The sequence below is a fragment of the Catharus ustulatus genome, chromosome 5 (assembly GCF_009819885.2).
Source record: "Catharus ustulatus isolate bCatUst1 chromosome 5, bCatUst1.pri.v2, whole genome shotgun sequence".
NCBI lineage: Eukaryota > Metazoa > Chordata > Aves > Passeriformes > Turdidae > Catharus > Catharus ustulatus.
In genome coordinates this window covers 27,905,698-27,924,962 of record NC_046225.1, presented here as the reverse complement: position 1 = coordinate 27,924,962, position 19,265 = coordinate 27,905,698, and positions in this window count along the sequence as shown.

Below are 19,265 nucleotides of genomic sequence, written 5' to 3'. Positions count from 1 at the left end.
CCACCCCAACCCTCCTGTGAAAAATGGGGGACACTTCAACCCACCGACACAGGGGATTCCAGACTACACCAAGCAGATCCAACATACAGAGCGTTACAGATGGGAACCAGGCGCCAGCTGGTAAACAATTTATCTTTGAACTTTACAGATAAGAACTTTTACTGTGTTCCCACAGGAAAGCGAGGACCAGCTGATGGTCCCTGGAACATTTTGATTCTAGGTGACACCTTCCATGGCCCATCACAGATTTTTGTTTTGCCTGAAATTCAGTCTGTTTCGCCTGGACAAGAAATCTTTGTTCAACTTAAATGTGTAGACATTCCCTTCCATCTCCCACAGAAAACTCCAGTCGCACAAGCTTTCCTGCTGCCAAAAAACTACATGGAGCAGATTCCACTCAACCCCACAATTTTGTGGATGCAAATCATGGGAACAAACAAGCCCATGCTCGAATGCAACCTCTTCTGCAAGGGAGAAAGAATCAGCCGACCAGGAATGCTGGATACAGGTGCTGATGTGACCATCATCGCCCACTCGGAGTGGCCAGCCAGTTGGCCACCGCAACCAGTGGCAGGTATAATCCCAGGCATTGGTGGTGTCGCTGAGTCCATGCAGAGCAAGCACAATGTCATCATCGAAGGCCCTGAAGGCAAGTTGGCCACCATCCACACGTTCGTGGTAAGGGCCCCCATCACCGTATGGGGCAGGGATGCCCTATCCCAATGGGGTACCTCTCTCAGAGTTTGTTGTCAGGATTTTTAGTTGGGACCATTGTTGAACACGTGTGTCCCGAGACTCCACCCCTCACCTGGAAAAGTGATCAGCCTGTTTGGACAGAACAATGGTCCCTTTCTAAGGTCAAATTACGCGCGTTGCACACCCTGGTAGAAGAACAACTTGCCAAAGGCCACATCACCGAGACCACAAGCCCTTGGAACTCTCCAGTTTTTGTTCTGCGAATACCTGGGACCAACAGGTGGAGACTTCTGCATGACCTCCACAAGATAAATAATATCCTCGAAGAAATGGGTTCCCTTCAGCCTGGCCTGCCTTCACCATCGATGCTGCCTCGAGATTGGACTCTTGTTGTCATTGACATCAAGGACTGCTTCTTCAGCATTCCACTGCACCCTCAAGATACACTGCGTTTCGCCTTCTCTGTTCCCTCTCTTAACAGAGAAGCTCCTCTCAAAAGATACCACTGGCTTTTCCTCCCTCAAGGACTCAAAAACTCTCCCACCATATGCCAATGGTATGTGGTTCACCTCCTCTCTCCTGTCCGAGAAAAATTCCCAGATGCAATCATTTACCACTACATGGACGACATCCTGATTTGTGCATCAGACAAGAAGTACCTAGACAAAGCAGTCACCTCCACCATCGAAACCATCCAAAAAGCAGGATTTGAATTTCGAGAAGACAAAGTACAATACACCAGCCCTTGGAAATACCTTGGACTCCAAATTTGAGAAAGAACCATCGTTCCTCAGCAGTTCTCCATTCAAGATAACCCAAAAACCCCGAGAGACCTACACAGCCTGTGCGCATCCATCAAGTGGATGCGTCCCCTTCTGGGAATAACAACTGAAGACCTCGCTCCCCTCTTCAACCTCCTCCGTGGTGACGACGACCTCGACTCTCCACGCACCATCACCCCTGAAGCCAGAGAAGCCATCACCAAAGTCCAAGAAGCCCTGTCCTCATGTCAAGCCCATCGCTACGAGCCCAGCCTGCCTTTCCAGTTTGCCATCCTGGGAAAGGCCCCTCGTTTCCATGGACTGATTTTTCAATGGGACTCTCAACTCACAGACCCTCTGTTGATCCTTGAGTGGGTTTTCACAAGCAACCAGCCCACAAAGACAATTACCACATTTCAAGAAATCATGGCACAACTGACCAGAAAAGCCAGAGCTCCTTCGCTCCTTTGCAGGGTGTGAGTTCACCTGCATTTATCTGCCACTCACCACTGGAGATCTAGAGCACTTGCTCCAAACCAATGAGAGTCTTCAATTTGCCTTAGATAGTTACACAGGTCAAACTTCCATCCATTTACCAAAACATAAACTTTTCAATCAGAATGCAGTTTTTAATTTAGTCCCAAAGTTAGTCCAAAGCAGAGCACCCCTCAAAGCTTTGACAGTTTTCACAGACGGCTCAGGCTCCTCTCACAAATCAGTGATGACCTGGAAAGACCCCAAAACCCAAAAATGACAATCTGATGTCCAAATAGTGGACGGGTCCCCACAAATTGCTGAGCTAGCAGCTGGTGTCAGAGCCTTTGAAAAATTCAAATATGAACCCTTTAATCTGGTCACAGATTCTGCCTATGTTGCTGGTATAGCCATGAGGGCAGAACATGCTTTCATCAAAGAAGTTTCCAATCCCAAATTGTACAAATTGATTTCTAAACTAACTCAATTAATTTCTAGCAGGAAACAACCCTACCATATTATGCATGTGAGATCACACACTGATCTCCCCGGTTTCATCACAGAAGAAAACCGGAAAGCGGATGCACTGGCCATGCCAGCTCAATCTGCAAATGTTCCTGACATCTTTGCCCAGGCAAAGCTGTCGCATGCATTCTTTCACCAAAATGTACCTGCTCTCATCAGGATGTTCAAACTCTCAAAAGATCAGGCAAAAGCTATTGTGGCAACATGCCCAAACTGCCAAAATTACCAGATACCTTCTATGGGTACAGGAGTCAATCCCCGAGGCTTGAACAGCTGCCAACTGTGACAGACTGATGTTACCCATTTCCCATCCTTTGGGAAGTCAAAATATCTGCACGTGTCAGTTGACACATTTTCGGGAGCAATTATTGCATCTGCTCATGCAGGGGAAAAGGCCACTCATGTTATCAAGCATTTCCTCCTTGCATTTGCTACTCTAGGGGTTCCAAAAAAGATAAAAACTGATAATGGGCCCGCTTACAAATCCCAAGAACTAAAAAGGTTCCTCAATGAATGGGGAATTGAACACACTAGGGGAATTCCAGAAAACCCCACAGGACAATCCATTGTAGAAAGAACCCACCAAACTCTCAAAAGAGTCCTCAACCAGCAGCACAGAAACACAGTAATTTTGTCTCCGGTTGAAAGACTCTGCAAAGCTCTTTATGTCATCAACTTCCTCAATTGCTCAGCGTCTGAGCCTGATCCTCCTATCCTCCGCCACTTTGCAAACTCAACCCAAGCTAAGCTCACAGAAAAACCACCGGTGTTGGTGAAAGACCCAGAAACACACCAAGTTTCTGGACCTTTTCGACTGATCACCTGGGGACGGGGATACACATGCGTGTCCCTGCATTCAGGCCCCAGATGGTTCCCAGGGAAAAATGTAAAACCATACCTAGGTACTGCAAAAAATCACACCAAAAAATTCCAACAAAAGTTCTCCTGAGTCAAACACCAAACCTCCTCAAAACCAGACCAGCTCGGCCTGGAGAAGGAGACGTCGCAAAGCTCTCACACAACAGAAGATAGACTGTCCTGTCACACGACAGCAGACAAAACAGGAAGCTAAACAACCTTCTGCTGTTTCAGCCAAATTGTAGACCAGACTTAACCTGGCAACAGAAGATGTTTAGATGCTGTTAACCCTGCTGAAAACCCCATTGCTCCCTCTTTATAACCCTTAGCAAACCCCTAACCCTATACCTGCTCCCCTTTCCTTAGAGTTAAGCCAAAAAAAGGCGGGGGGAGATAGGGACGATAAAACCCTATTCCTCCTCTCCCAACTTAAAAAGTTAACAAATTTTGTTTGTGTTCCTATCAGAAGCCACACCCTTGTCCAGAGATGAAAAGCATCTCCATTGTTGTTGCCCTCACTGCTGCCTGGATGGTCCTCATTGCACCGCATGCCTGCGGCTGGATTGCCCCACAGCCCAAACAAAATGTCTGGGTGACTTTAGCCAAGACGCTAAATCAAGATAATCTGTGTTTATCCATGGGTAACCTTGACAACCCACTTTCCACCTGTTTAGTAGGAATTCCTTTGGTAGCAGATGATTGGCCAGTTTATAACTCAGAACTCCTTCGCACCACAGGTAAGAGACCCAATCCAGTGGACAATTGGGATGTGTGGACAAAAATGCTGCCAAATGCGCAGGAGAAGCCCCAAGAATTGGATTTGCTGGGGTCCTCCAGGGTAACATTTTGTGTCAAATTTTACTTTAGATGTCCAAGACAAAATTTTGCCGATTTGGATTTGACCAAAACCACATACCGAAAAGATATCTCCCCCATTAACAAAGCTTGTAATTCCCCAGATTGGTGCAATTACACTGCCCACACACTTTCAGAATCCTCTCTCCACCCCAAAACCTTGCCCAGAAGAATGTTTCTTATCTGTGGTGATCGAGTTTGGGCCGGAATTCCCTCCTGCCTTCAGGGAGGACCCTGTAGCCTCGGCAAGCTTTCTACCCTCACCCCAAACATCACTTTGTTGCACAATTGGAGAAAAGACAGTGAATCAAAACGCGAAAAAAGATCCTATACTGAATATGAGGAAAGTTGTGACCCTAAATTGTACAATTGGAACAAACCCAAAAGAGTTGCTGTCTCCCTGTTTCTACCCTGGGTAGCAGCAGCAAAAGCCCTTGGTGAAATTGATCATTTGGGGTGCTGGCTTAGTAAGCAGGCCAACACTACATCTGCTGCCCTGAGTGACCTCTTGAAGGACAAAGAAACCACAAGACATGCCTCTCTGCAAAACCGTGCTGCAATCGACTTCCTGCTGCTTGCTCATGGACATGGCTGCCAGGACTTTGAAGGGATGTGCTGTTTCAACCTCTCATCCTGCTCCACATCCATCCGCGCCAACATCCAGAAGCTGCACGAACTTGTGAAGGACGCAAAAAAGGAAACCACCCCCGACTGGGTCCATGACCTTTTTGGTTGATGGGGACTGACAGCATGGGCTGCATCTTTGGTCAAAGGAATTTTGTGGATTTTGACTGTAGTTGTTGTTGTGTTAGTTATGTTTGCATGCTTTGCTCAATGCTTCAAGAAAGTTACAAAAAGCGTCTTTTTAGTAAATACAGAGAGAAGAATTGTGGATGATACAATTCCTCCAAAGCCTTCTGCTCCTAGCCCTTGGAACTTGCTATAATAGATAAGTATCCTAGATACCAAGGTTGAGCAAATTCCTTAAGAATTTGGTCACTCTCCTAACACTTCGGAAGATAATTGGTTAGAAATTAGGATGTTTAATTGGTCAGTTTACCTTTTGAACTTCTCACTTAGATTGGATGCTGTTCTTTGCATAAACTTCTATTGGTTGTAGTTTGAATCCTCCCTGAACCTATAAATATAGCTGCCTGCCCTTTGTTCGGGGAGAATCCATGCTTCACCACCCTTTCGCATGAAATAAACTTTTGTGGAAATCATAAGTATGGCCTCCGGTCTTTCTCGGCTGATGAAAATGTGAGTTTTCTGAGAGATAGCTACATGTTAGCACTCTCTGGTCCCGCTGAAATCCACCAGGGACAGAAAGAGAAAACCACACCCTGCCTCACCCCCGATGTTGCTGGCAAGAAGCACGCTTCCACCCACCGCGCAACAGAGTAACAATCGCGAAATCCTGGGTTTTACTGGCAGGTGCTCGGCTCGGCACCCTGGTTCACACTTCCGGGGTTGGAAATTTCAGAAATTTTTTCACATATTAGCCGCTCCTGTGTGTAAACCGCATTTCTGGGGTGGGATCAAAATTTTAGTCAAGATGGTGCGGCTTATAATCATGAAATTACTGTAGTAATAGTGGGAATTCCAGTTTTGACTCTGTAGAGAGAGAAGCTAGACGAAATGGCCCTATAAGCCTTGAAACCTGAGGAGATATAAAAAAGGTGCAACTTATTACTCTCTTTGCACTCTCATGATGCTGGGAGGATAAGCTCACAGTACTTAAGTGCTTAGGATCAGTAAAGTGAACTTTCATATGTCCCAGAACGGAAAACTTAAACAGGGATTACACTATCTCCCTTGCAGAGCATCAAATAGTCTCCACACTAATCAGAAACCACAAGTATAACTCATAAGGTAGTGCCACTGATCCATAAATAAAGCTGAAGAATTAAATCTAATGAAAATTAATGAGGATAAGGATGCTTACCCTAGATGGAGCATAGGTTATCCAGCTGAACCTGAGGTTTCCTTCCCAGCCTGGAAAGTCCCTTTGCTTCTCCTTTACATCCCCAGTCCTATTTACCTTTCCAGAGTGCGTGCTTCTTGAGACAGGGACACACAGCTCAAATTGTTACCTAAAAGTAACCACGGTGTAAAACTTTCTGCCCCATGAGCGGACCCATAATCCATAATGAGGAAGCTCTCATCTGAAACACAAGCAGGATATGGAGGGATGTGCTTGCGTGCGTGCGTGTGTGTGTGTGTGTGTGTGTTTGTGTTTGTGTATGTGTTTTCAGTTCTGCTTTCATTAGCACATTGCTGCGGTGCAGGGAATATGCCTTGAGATTTGAAGGATCTGAGCAAAAACAAACTACAAATAAATCAACCTCTCTTCTCCAGAGCTGTCATGCTTGAAGTGTTTGCACTGAGAAGAGGGTGCTGCTGCTTCTTAGATGTGTCCAAAAGCTATAAAAGGGTTTAGCGAGGTACAGTCTTTACAATGTGGAATCAATTAAAATGCTGAGAGGCTCCAAGCCTCAACTTGTATTCCTGACAAACTCTTTTACAAGAAAAAACAAAACAAGAAACCACAACAGACTCTCTCGTGTCTCTCACAAGCATAAACACATGAATGCCAAGTTCTTCTAAAAAAGTATTTCAAGAACTACAGCAAGCCATCATAGAACATCTTTCTGCAGAATTTACAAGCAGGCTCCCAAAGGCTAATCCAGCCCTGTCTATAAGCTTTCCAGAACTGCAGGCTGACAATTAAATTGCCAAAGCTACCAAGCTAAAGAAAAATGTGTAAAATGCCCTGATTATATCTCTTTTAGGCTTGGTCTCTTCTATCTGCAATACTGCTATGTTGCTTCCTGTAGCATGCCCTGGGGATTTGAAGGGAATTAAATAAATACTCACTAATAAAACACTGTAATTTGAAGCTGCCGGTTTGCTTCAATCCAGTAGACTTCCCAGCATCTTTCAGGAAGTCCAGCACCCAATGTTGCAGTCCAAGACCTGCTAAAGGTCCTTTTAAATGATGTCCTGGAGCTTGGTGGACAAGTGAGGCATTTACAGGCTCTGCACTTTGAAAAAAAAGACTTGGCCCCTAGCTTGGATCTAAACCAATTCATGCATATCAAATGGAAATACTCTTTTAAGCTTTTTTTTCTTTTGTTCTAAGAAAATGTTGTCTTTTGATGCTGTCTTGCCCAACCCCACACTAACTCAAGCTGAATTATTTCCACTCGGTATTGAAATCAGCTCTACCTCTGAATACAAAAACAACCTTAAAAACTGGAATATAAATAAATTAGTACTTTCAGTTGCTTCCTCTGAAATACCACTTTTTTCTATCGCATGGCTCACTAAATTGTCACACAACAATTGATGATATAACTGTAGTTGCCAGAAAACAAAGAATTAACTGCCACTAATGACATTAATGCCTTTCTTCTAAATGGCATAAAACTTCATCACATGGCATCACTCTGAAAAATTCATCAAATTTCCAAGTAAACTACATTTTCAAGACATAAAAATACCTAGAACACAACACATTTGAAAATGCTTATGCTTACATTAGTATCTTAATGGGCTATATTTCTGCACATTCTGAGTTTGCTCTAAAGAAGATTTTAAAGCAATCAATGAGGCAAAACCTGAGTCAAGCCTATACTCTCAGCAGTGTGATGGAGGAGCAGGGAAAGAGATTTATCCTGGCATATATGCGAACTCACACTATCATTTGGGTTTAATTTCACAGAAGGAAAGCAAGCAATGGAATATAAATGCTCCTAGGGGAAACAGATTTTTCCAAAAGCATTTAGCACTGTGCAGGCTTGCTCCCTCAGGTTGTGTCCAACTGCAGGGCTAGATGGTTGTGCTTTGGTTTTATGCGGTCTTCCTTTTTGCCAAACTTTCCTGTACAAAAACAACCTGAGAAAAACTGGTACATTTCTAGACAAAGTACAGTAGTTTCACGAATACAAGCCGCACGATTATAAGCCGCACTTCCGGTGCCTCGACAATGTTGCTGTCTTTGTCAATAGATAAGCCGCACCCCGAATATTAGCCGCACTTTCGTTCGTCGCGAGAATCCGTGCGCAGCTTTCACAAATTGGCCAATTAGTAACAGGATCGCGGCATAGCGGGCTTTACTGGCTCGGGGCGGGGCCAGGCAGGCTCGGCCGCTCATGGTTGCCGACGGGGCCGGGTGGCCCAGCTCAGCGCCACGGCTCGGCGGGGCTGGCCGGGTGGTGCTGCCGCTGCCGCCGGGCTCACTGGCCCCCCTCTCCCGTCAGCACCGCCCCGCTGCCGCGTTCGCTTGCCTGGCTGGCAGGGCTGCCGCCGCCGGGCTCACCGGCCACCCCGCGCCGCGTTCGCTCGCCCGGCCGGCGGGCTGCCGCCGCCGCCGCCAGGCTCGCCGGTCACCCCGCGCCGCGTTCGCTCGCCCGGTCGGCGGGCTGCCGCCGCCAGGCTCGCCGGTCACCCCGCGCCGCGTTCGCTCGCCCGGCCGGCGGGCTACCGCCACCGCCGCCAGGCTCGCCGGTCACCCCGCGCCGCGTTCGCTCGCCCGGCCGGCGGGCTGCTGCCGCCGCCAGGCTCGCCGGCCGCCCCCTCCCGTCTGCACCGCCGCCGCGTTTCCTCGCCCTGGCCGGCACTGCAGGCCCCCGCACCGCTGGGCTCCCCCATGCTGCTGGCCCCGATTCTGCTGGGCTTCCCCCGCTGCCAGGCAGCCCCACCCGCCGGCCTTCCTGCTTCTGCCATGCTCCCCTGCACTGCTAGCCTAGTTCTCCCGGGCTCCCCCGCCCTGCTGGCCCGGGCTCTGCCGCCCCCCTGCCCCGCCCTGCTGGCTCAGGCTCTGCCGCCCGCCCCCCACACTGCTGGCCCCGCCTCTGCCAGGCTTTCCCACCTCTGCCGGGGCTGGCCGGGCTCCAGCTTGGCTTGGGGCTGCCGCGGGCTCTCACTTCTGTGTTGGCAGCTTTTAGAATTTTGTTAATGTATTAGCCGCCCCGGAATATTGGCCGCACTTCCGGGTTTCCGCCAAAATTTTGGTCAAATTGGTGCGGCTTGTATTCGTGAAATTACTGTACTTAAGGTGGACTATCATTTCCTAGTAAACCCAAAATTTCTGTGACCAGCAGCTGCATGCTCTTGCACGCATGTACAAGGGCTCCTTTAGCTCTGAGCACAGGCAGCACCTGCAGTCTTCCTTGATCCCTGGCTACAAGGGACAGATTGAGGCTGATCTCACTCAATCCCAACTATCTGGCTTAAAATAAAAAAAGGAAGTCCACATCCTATTGCTACAACTTTTTTGCCTATTATATTTATAAATTGTTTATCTTCACAAATCTCTATGTCTATAAAAATCTGTGTATCTTCACTTTGTTCTCTGAGATCTGTGCAAAGATGCACTTAGATTACTCCTAAATTACTGGTTTTGGTTTTTTAATGAAGACAAACTGAAATAATTTTACTCCCTTAAATAGAGGAAGCCATGATCTACAATGCTGCACCTAAAGGAAAAATACAATTTATGACACAGAAGACAGCAAAGACACGTTTGTTTCCGCACACTTGTAAACATAGCTTAAGATGCCTGGCTCCACACATAATCCAAGAGGCACAGGAGTCTATTTTGGGGGTTTCTGCACACAAAAACACCACTCGGGTTATCCTTTGTTATGCGAACCACGACTTAAACATTCAAGCTGCACTGTCATGATAAGCGAGCGGAGGATTGATGGACAAGCCACAGAACCCCCTCGAGTTCGACAGCAATATTGACTGAATAGCAATAACAAGCATCGTCCCTAATGGCAGCTGGGGGACAGGATAAACCTAAAAATGACACAGCTGAAACGCCCTGTGTCCATCTGCATACACCTGTTACCAACAGTAATGCAAAGATCAGTTGGATCAGGGCTCTTCAAAGCTACACGTTTGCTAGCAGAATACTTCAATGAAAGGGTTTCAGTCTTGGTTTTCAGTTCTGCCATAGGGATCTGGAGCCCAACCGGAAAAGAAAGAAACATTCTTTAATTATGCTGTAGTTTGGACACCTGCAAGCCATTGTGTTTAAGAAATATGACGATTGGGAGGATTTATTTTGATGATTTATGCCATGTCTATTTACTAACATTTGAAGGTTTTAACCTGAACTAATGAACTGTACCTATGCAGACAGTAAATAAAATTAAAAATTCTCAAAATATTTCCCTCAGATTGGCTCTACCTTGCTTAACTTCATTTGTGTGTGCAAGATTTCTTGCTGGTATAAAATCAGTCCTTCCTCTGCTGACTATTCGATCCAAAATAGGCAGCATCCCACCAATCTACAGTGATGCTAACACCTACTCCAAAGGTTCCTTTCAAAGCTGGCATCAAATATTTAAGGGCTTGTTTGCTTCTAGCTTTATGATCATCTGGCCCAGGAGGTAAATTCAGCAGGATTGGCTGTAGACAATTTATTTTAAAATTGTTCCTCTGAAATTTATGGCTGAACATATGTCACTCCAGACACATCTATTCAAATTCCATCAGTGGGCGATGGAGATTGATCTTTTATAGTCCCGACCAAAAAAAAAGATAGGAAGGATTTATCCAGAGTTGTCAGAACTAAGTGTGCTAAGTGGGTTTATGCAGAGAACAATGATCCTGGGGAAGTGATGTTTCTTGGAGTGTGGTTTTTTGTTGGGGTATTTTGCTGTCATTGCAAATTTAAGGTATACAGGTGATGCTAGCCAATTTTCCTGTGGACAGGCAGCTGAGAGGTGCACAGAAAGAAACACAGACGTATCTCTTGGGGAATACCGCCTTTCAGTAATGCCTCCTTCCACAGAAGCTCATGGGTTTTTGCACTGGAGCACACTTGTTGGAGTTAGAAATGGAGATCTCACTGAGCTAAATTCTGCCCTGATATGCATATCACAAGACAGTCTGGCTTGTTAGAAGGCCACAAATCAAGGACTGTGTGCAAGGAAGACATACCAAATATTAATACCCTGAGAAATTTAACCAGGAAAGTTGAGCAAACACACAACCAAGTACAGAAACATCAAGCAGTTATCCTGTCATATGCAGATAGAATACTTCATCATTTCAGTTTAATTAACCAGACATAAAAAAGATTGAGATTATTTGTTAAGTTGATTTAACTACCCCTTTGGGTCAGATGAACACTGCAACATTTTACATCATCCGCCTTGCCAAAGTACTCCATCAAACAGCTCCTCATCAGGAACAAGTTCAACAAAGGGCAACCTGAGGCATTGCTGGCTCTTCCCATGCCAGCCTGACAATATCGGGAGCTTTTCTTCTGTGTTGCAATCCATCAGATAATTTATTTCAGTACTACAGTACTATCTCTCCTGTTTCTGGAAGAAATCTTGCTGCATATAAAAAATGCTCAAACACAAGATAAAACAATGTACAGTAAATTCACGAATACAAGTCGCACTGAGTATAAGCCGCATCTCTGGGTGTTGGCAAATATTGTGTTCTTTGTCCATAATAAGCCGCACCTGAATATAAGCTGCTCTGTCGTTTGCAGCGAGGACCCGCGTGCAACAAAGTTGCCAAATAGTAACAGAACTGCGGCATGGCAGGGGGTTTACTGGCTCAACTAAGGCTGTGCAGGCTCAGCCCACTAGGGGTTGCTGACGGGGCTAGGTGGCCCAGCTCGGTGGGGCTGCTCGGGGCTGGCCGCTGCCTCTGGGTTCGCTTCGCCGGCCCCCCCCGCCTCGGCGCCGGCCGGGCACAGAGAGCACGCCCCGCTCACGCCGCGGCGCCGGCTGGGCACGAGCACCCCCTGCTCCCGCCACGGCGGTGGAGGGCGGAGGCAGAGCCCCCCCCCACCTCCTCCCCAAGCCGCGGCAATGGCGGCGCGGGGCCCCCCGCCTCTCCCCTGGGCTGCGGCAGAGGAGGGAAGGAGAGAGCTCTCCTGCCTCTCTCCCCGCCCTCCGTGCTGCCTGCAGGGAGCCAGGCTCCACCCGCGGTGCAACAGAGTAACACTTTGTAACAATTGCGAAATGCTGGCTTTTACTGGCAGGTGCTTGGCTCGGCGCCCTGGTTGGCACGTCTGGGGTTGTAAATGTCAGAAAATTATTCACATATTAGCCACTCCCGAGTATTAGCTGCACTTCTGGGTTTCCACCAAAATTTTGGTCAAATTGCTGTGGCTTGTATTAGTGAAATTACTGTAACTTGACACTTTAAACCTCCTGGTTTTGAAGCCAATCTCAATACTATTTGGGCAGGGAGCCTTGTGGCTTTTGGATGCTGGAGTGGGGTCATCCTTGCCATGAACTACCTAGAACTACCATGACTCCAGCCCAGTGAGAAAAAACCCAAAAGCCCAGAGTAAAAAAACTCGCAATTATATCCTAAGAAGATGTTTTATCAGACATATAAACATTATTTTCCATATAACATAAACATTACTTTGCATAGAAACAGTACTTTTCTGAGACCAAAGCATCTATTGGGAGGAGACATCCTGCCAACAGCCCTGTTCTCTGCCCCTTCTCCCAGATATGGCTGTTTGACATATGCAACTGTTCCAGAAGATCACATAGGAAGAAAAAAGTAAATCAAAGCAAACATTGCCTTACCTCTTGGTACATGAAGCCTTACCTTGATGTCTTTCCTGCCAAATCTATTTCCCCATACCGTAAAGTACTAGCCTGAAGCACACTTTGCAGTAGCAATGCTGGCATTCTCATAAGCTTTTTATTTAAGGTTGTGAGCTGCCAAAGCTTGATTTAAGGAAATTTAATTCTCAAACTATTATAAAGGAATACTGTTGCTCACAGGTAGCTCACATGGCTCCCTAGCTGTATCTAAAGAAATAAGCATTGCCTTTATGAGCTTGTTTACCCTGGAAACCCAGCACTGCCTTTATTTGTAATTTTTGCTGCATCTCTGCACCCTTGCATTGCATCAACTTGAGCAGTCTTTCTAATGCAGCCTGGGAAAAGAAACCAGACCTTCTGCTTTACAGAAACCATCAATGTTAGATTTCTTCAAGGGAAGACTGGAAGACAACAAGAGGGGAGAAAAAGGAGCAGTTGGCATGGGCTCAAGGGCACTGCACCCTTGGTTTGGCATACCTATGACTTGCAAGAAAAAAGATTGCAACCTGCTCGTCTTATGTCTCATACACACCACCCTCAATAGCTTGCCATTCCTCACTGCTAGCTCCAATTCCACACCTTGTTTTCAAAGCCTTGTCCAGTGCTGTGGCATCTGTCCTGTGATACCCAGCATGTAAGGGTGGATGCAGGAAGATGCTGCATGTCTTCTCAGCAGCCCTGAAATGTAGACCCTGCAGGATAATATGAAGAATCAATCTTGCCATGAGGAAGAGAAGGCTTAAAAACAGCTGAGAGGGAAAATGAGGTTACTAACCTTTTCGAGAAGAAAGCCTGAAAATGAGAATACCACCAGCAAAGACAGCAGAAGGCAAATGTAAAACATCTAGTATTAGTTCTTGTATTTGAAGAGGTACACTTTGCACTGAAAGACCAAATGGGAGTTTCCGGACTCAGGTATGGACTGGTAATATTTTCCTCCCTGTCATCCCTTTGCCTCCCCAGTATCTAGCATCCATTCCATATGGATGCACTTTTTGATGCTCGTTTCTTTTCTGGTGCACTAGAGAGCATCCAGAAACTTCTTTCTCTCTGACACTTAGCCCAAATACCATTTACAATTAATTATTTTCAAATTTGTGCAAGTGGTAAAAATACAAGGTTCATTACTCCGTGCAGAAATTCTCTCATCATCCAGCCAAATTTAAAAATAAATAGTTGCAATTAATGTGTCACTACATTATTTATGTAGATGCATTCAATTTGCAGAAAGCTGCTATTAAAATACTCCCCTACAATCCATGGGAAATTTATTGCACTTATATTGTATATTTTCTTCTCCCTACTCAAATATATGTTGCTCCCTGCCTTTTTTTCACCCGTGTTACTTAACACAACATTTTCCAACCACTGTTTCTCCTACATTTGTCTTGAAAGAATGGGAGATGTAATCTAAATCCAAATGTTTCTTGATTATTTGTGAACAAGGCTGCTAAATGATTACTAGACAGATAGTTCCAGTATTTCCCTTGCAATCAAGCACCACTCCTTCTCTCTGCATTTGGGTCTTACAACTGTTGGGTAAATTATATGCACCAAGGCTGCCCAAGGCTTCTGAGTGCATATTAATTCTCTCAGAAACACCAAACACTCTGAAGAATTGCTAATTTAACAACAGACTGTGAAATTATTTTTTCTCTCTTTATTAATTACTGTGCTATTTGAAAGTGACTTCACTGTCCTGACTGTATTTGGCATGAAGAACAGGGAGTATTTAATCCTGTGAGGAAATAACCAAAAGCTTTTTCACCAGCAGTCCCTATATTCATAACCAAATATAAATATGTGAAACAACTGCTAATAAAAACAGGTTAACTTGCTGCAGGTGTTCCTCTGTCAATTTATCCAGGTGATATTAGCAAAATCTGACAGGGAAGCACAGTGATACATTTCATTTATGTCTTGACATTTGATTCTGTTTGTTAGAGTGTATGTGCAAGGATCTGGCTTTTTCTCCAAGACCTCTATAGCTGTCAGTCTGTACAAACAGGATTTGACAAGATGTCCATTTAACAGGATGGGAGGGCAAAGGAAAAAAAAAGAGATGAAGAGACCAGCCAACTGGGTAAAGCTGCACTGCAGTGCAAAAATGGATGCTTTTCACATACTGAATAACTAAAAAAAAGAGAGCAGCTTGATATGCAGGATCTGAGACAGTCTGTGCACTTTAATCAATAGCTCCTTCAAGAAAGGTGGCCAAGAATAATATAAATAGATGATAGAAGAGAAAGAAGACAAAAGGCAAGAGCTGGAGAAGGCATAGGATCACTGTACACTCATCCACAGAAAGATTTTTGGCGAGTCTTAACTACTTTTTAAAAAGAGAGATAAAAAAAGGATGCTTTCATTTGCTCGAGAGGGATTAGATTTAAGAATAAATCTAAATAGGAAGCTTTGCTTTCCAACTCTGCCTTTTTCCAGCCTGAGGAAAGAAGCAGAAGGAGATGAAGCTGTTTCTTCCCAGGATAATGTAGGAATTCAGAAGCCTTCAGCTTGTTTCTCTCTGGAAAAAAATTTGGACCAGAAGCAAGCAATTTACAATGAAACAGAGTACGAAATAGCTACAGAGATGAAACAACAGAAAATTAACGCAGCATTAAACAAGACAGTAACCGGAGTTTAGAGATTCATGGTTACTGGCTGGTGTATAAAGATAAGAAAGGGAATCTGATAGTCCAGGTGATTCCTGCATCTCTGCAAGCATGGTTTAAAAGCAAGACTAAACACACAAATGCGGTGGTATGCATAAATTTCCTGAAATAGTTCCTGTCAGGACGTGGGTATCTTCCTTTGGACCAATAGATGTCTGATTTTTCATGTTGACACATTGTTACATTAGTGAGACGTTTATGCCCCTTTGTGAAAAACACATTTAAAGACAAAAAAACTCGGGAAGCTCTCTTTCATTTCTGGCCTCTCAGAAGCTAACTACAGTAATCTCACGAATACAAGCCACACCATTTTGACTAAGATTGTGCTCCCAAACCGGAAATGCGGCTAATACTCAGGAGTGGCTAATATGTGAATAATTTTCTGACATTTACAACCTCAGAAGTGCCAGCCAGAGTGCCAAGCTGAGCAGCTGCAAAGCCGGCGTTTTGCGATTGTTACAAATTGTTACTCTGTTGCGCTGCGGGTGGAGCTGGCTCCCTGCAGGTAGCATGGGGAGCGGGGAGAGAGGAGGGAGAGCTCTCTCCTTCCCTCCTCTGCCGCAGCCCGGGGGAGAGAAGGGGGGCCCCGTGCCGCCATTGCCGTGGCCCGGGAGGAGGTGGGGTGCTCTGTCCCTGCCCACCGCCGCAGGAGCAGAGGGGGCTCCGTCCCTGCCTGCCACCACGGGGCAGCGCCGGGCCGTGGTGGTCGAGCCCAGTGGCAATGGCTGCCGGCCGCGAGCGGCCCCGCCAAGCGGCCCTGCCGAGCTGGGCCACCTGGCCCCGTTGGCAGCCCCAAGCGGGCGAGCCTGCACAGCCCGAGCCGAGCCAGTAAACCCCGCCCTGCTGCGGTTCTGTTACTAATTGGCAATTTTGTTGCACGCGGGTCCTCGCTGTGAACGACAGAGAGGCTTATACTCAGGTGTGGCTTATTTATGGACAAAGAACGAAATATTTGCCAACACCCAGAGATGCGGCTTATACTCAGTGCGACTTGTATTTGTGAATTTACTGTAGTCTGGTTGGGGCCAGACTGTGATGGAGGACTCAGGAAGCCTGCTGGGCCCTGTTTTCGGCTGGGGCCCCCAACAGAACGGGGAAGGGGAGCCCCACTGGGCTACTAAGATTCTAGTTTCCCCTCCATCCGGCCAGGGAACCCGTGCCTCGGCTGAACATCTAGCTGACATTAATATCCTGCCCTGCCGCCAGCCTGGAGCGGCTCTGGGCGGCTGGGCCTGCCCTGTCGTGGCGTCCATGCGGACTTGGGGAGAGACACCTGGGCCCTGTCTGGCAAGGCCCCGTCCCCCCATCCCCCAGCTCTGATACAGCGATGGCCAAGTACCAGGCATGGGAACAGCTCCAGGCAGAGGCCGCCCTGCTGCGCCCCTGGGGAAAACCATCAGCTGGGGGCTGGAACTGAATGTAGCAAACACCAGAAAACTGTCATGCAGAGCACCCACCATTGTTTCTTGCTGGGCTTCTGCTATCTGGGCCCAGCCCCCAACGTGGTCTGAAATATTCCACCCCACCAGCTCCAGATGCTGCCGGGGCAAGATATTAACTCTTTCACTGCCCAGAATGAAACTTGCAGACAATTTGTTCTCTCTCCTGAGTGAAATTAAAGGACCAAGATGAAGATACGCACAGAAACAGCATGAAAACACCGAGGTCAGACAAAAGGAGGAAGTCAAAGTCCCAGATGGAAGGGATTGATGGAGATGCCTCACCCTTCAACTGAGATTTCTCTTTTTTAAGCTGTGGAGAAGAGTTTTGTTTCACTGTAACTCATAGAAATGCATTATGGGGTGAATGAAATGTTCTAATTGTAGATATGAGCAGAGGCATTTGTGCTGAAGTAAGCAAATGTGGAAATGGCTATGATCTTTTAAGTTTGAATAGAGAGGAGAGATGAAGATTCCCTGCTACCACCCAGGGAAGAAAAGAAGAAAGGCTTCCGTTTTCAAAGATGAAAAGAGCTTTTGTTTGAACTGCTATAATGCTTAAAGTGTGCCCTATAAATTGACATGGTCCTCAATAACAGTTGTGGGAAGACTGTTAGTCAAGGAAGGGATTTTTACACAGTGATCAGATTTCCATTCTCCTGGGCAGCTGATTCATTGTGACATCAAGGCCACAAGAAAACTGTTTCTTGTGGAGAAATCTCCATAAACTGAAGAGAAGTCTCCTCTCCCAAGTAAATTGGTGAATGGCTATTTTTTAGAGATGGTAAACTGACTGATTGTTTCTGTATGTTGCCACTGTGAAAGAAAAGAAGTGGGGGAGAAGTGTTCTGAAATTTTTATTCTGACTTTTTTTTTTTTCTTGTAGCTCCTAGTAATAAAATTTTTCTTTGTACCCTGTAAGTTTGAGCCTCTTTTTCCTTCCTCCAAATCTTATTTCACAGCAGGAAGTAAGTAAATAATTCTAGTGGGTGCACTGGTGATTTGGCCAATGCTAAACCGACGACATAAATTGGTGCATTGGCTGGGAAATCTCAAATTAGTGAACCAAAACCACTATACAAAATTGGTGTTTCTGCCCAGTTGAACCAAAACCGCGATCTAGTTAAAATTCAGAAAAAAATGTATTAATTAGTGGGGTTTTAACCTTACCTTTCAAACTTTTATATTTCAAAATGTGTCTCTACACAGCATCAGCCACACCAGTGCTGCCTACAGGCTACACAACCAGGCAAGGGCTTGCCTCTTCCTCCTCCAGAATGCATGACAGCTGTTCCTGCCACATCTACACCAGACTGCAGAGAAGCATCTTCCTCTTGCCCTCTCAAGGCCATGCAGCTGAACATACAGTTTTCATGGTCCAACACATAAGACAGATTACAGGACAAGTCCAGCACCCAGCCACTCCCCAGCTCACATGGCACCAGCTGGGTGCTGTCTGATGGACAGGAAATTTGGTCATTCCATGGCTATGGGAGGTCACATACCATACTACCACACACACATCAACCTACAACTCAGCAGGACCAAATCACAACACCCACAGCTGGGCCAGACACCTCCAGATATCAGGCAGGTCTGCAAATGACCTGCCATCCCGCAAAAAGAGAAGGTTCGAAATAAGTTTGTGTCAAAAAGAACCCATGACAGATGTCCCTGAGCAGTTTTGCACATTCACAGCACTCCTGTATATCATCTCTGGCATAAAGTGGTGAAAGATCTCAGTTGAGCAGAGCCAGCTATGTCCTCCTTACCTTGCTGCTCCACTGAGGTAGAAAATATGTATTACTGAAGCCATAAAGTACTTACAATTATGGCTGCAAACCCAGTAAACTCCACTGAAGTAGGTAAATTGCTGACCTTTCCATCACTGTTTACCTACAATGCAAAAAAACCTTGGGTTTTCTCTGCAGTTTAATAAAACCTGTGGAGAATTGGCACAGTGGCTTTCATTCCTTATAGCCAGTTTTTAATGCAAAAGTCTAGATTTCCTGGAAGGGAACTGAAAAGTTTAGAATAATTAGTGATTTACATGTAGAGCTGTCAACAAAGATACATGGCATTAAGTTACCATGATGAAGGGTTCCACCTTCTCACTTGCTACATTGGGTTGGATTTTACTTTAAAATTCTGTATTTTAATTCTGCTCACATTCTGCAATTGCTAGTAAAGTGGCCTGAAGCAGACAGCAAGAGGAGAGCATTAAATCAAAGGCTTAAATCACTTCTTCCTCAGTTCCCCCGGCAGATTTAAAGAGCACCCTGGCACTAATGCTTTCAAATAATATATTGTTGGACCTGACGCAGCAGAGAAACCCTGCTTCAAATAACAAAATGGTCTAGATGACCATGCAATTACAATTAACCTCCTGCC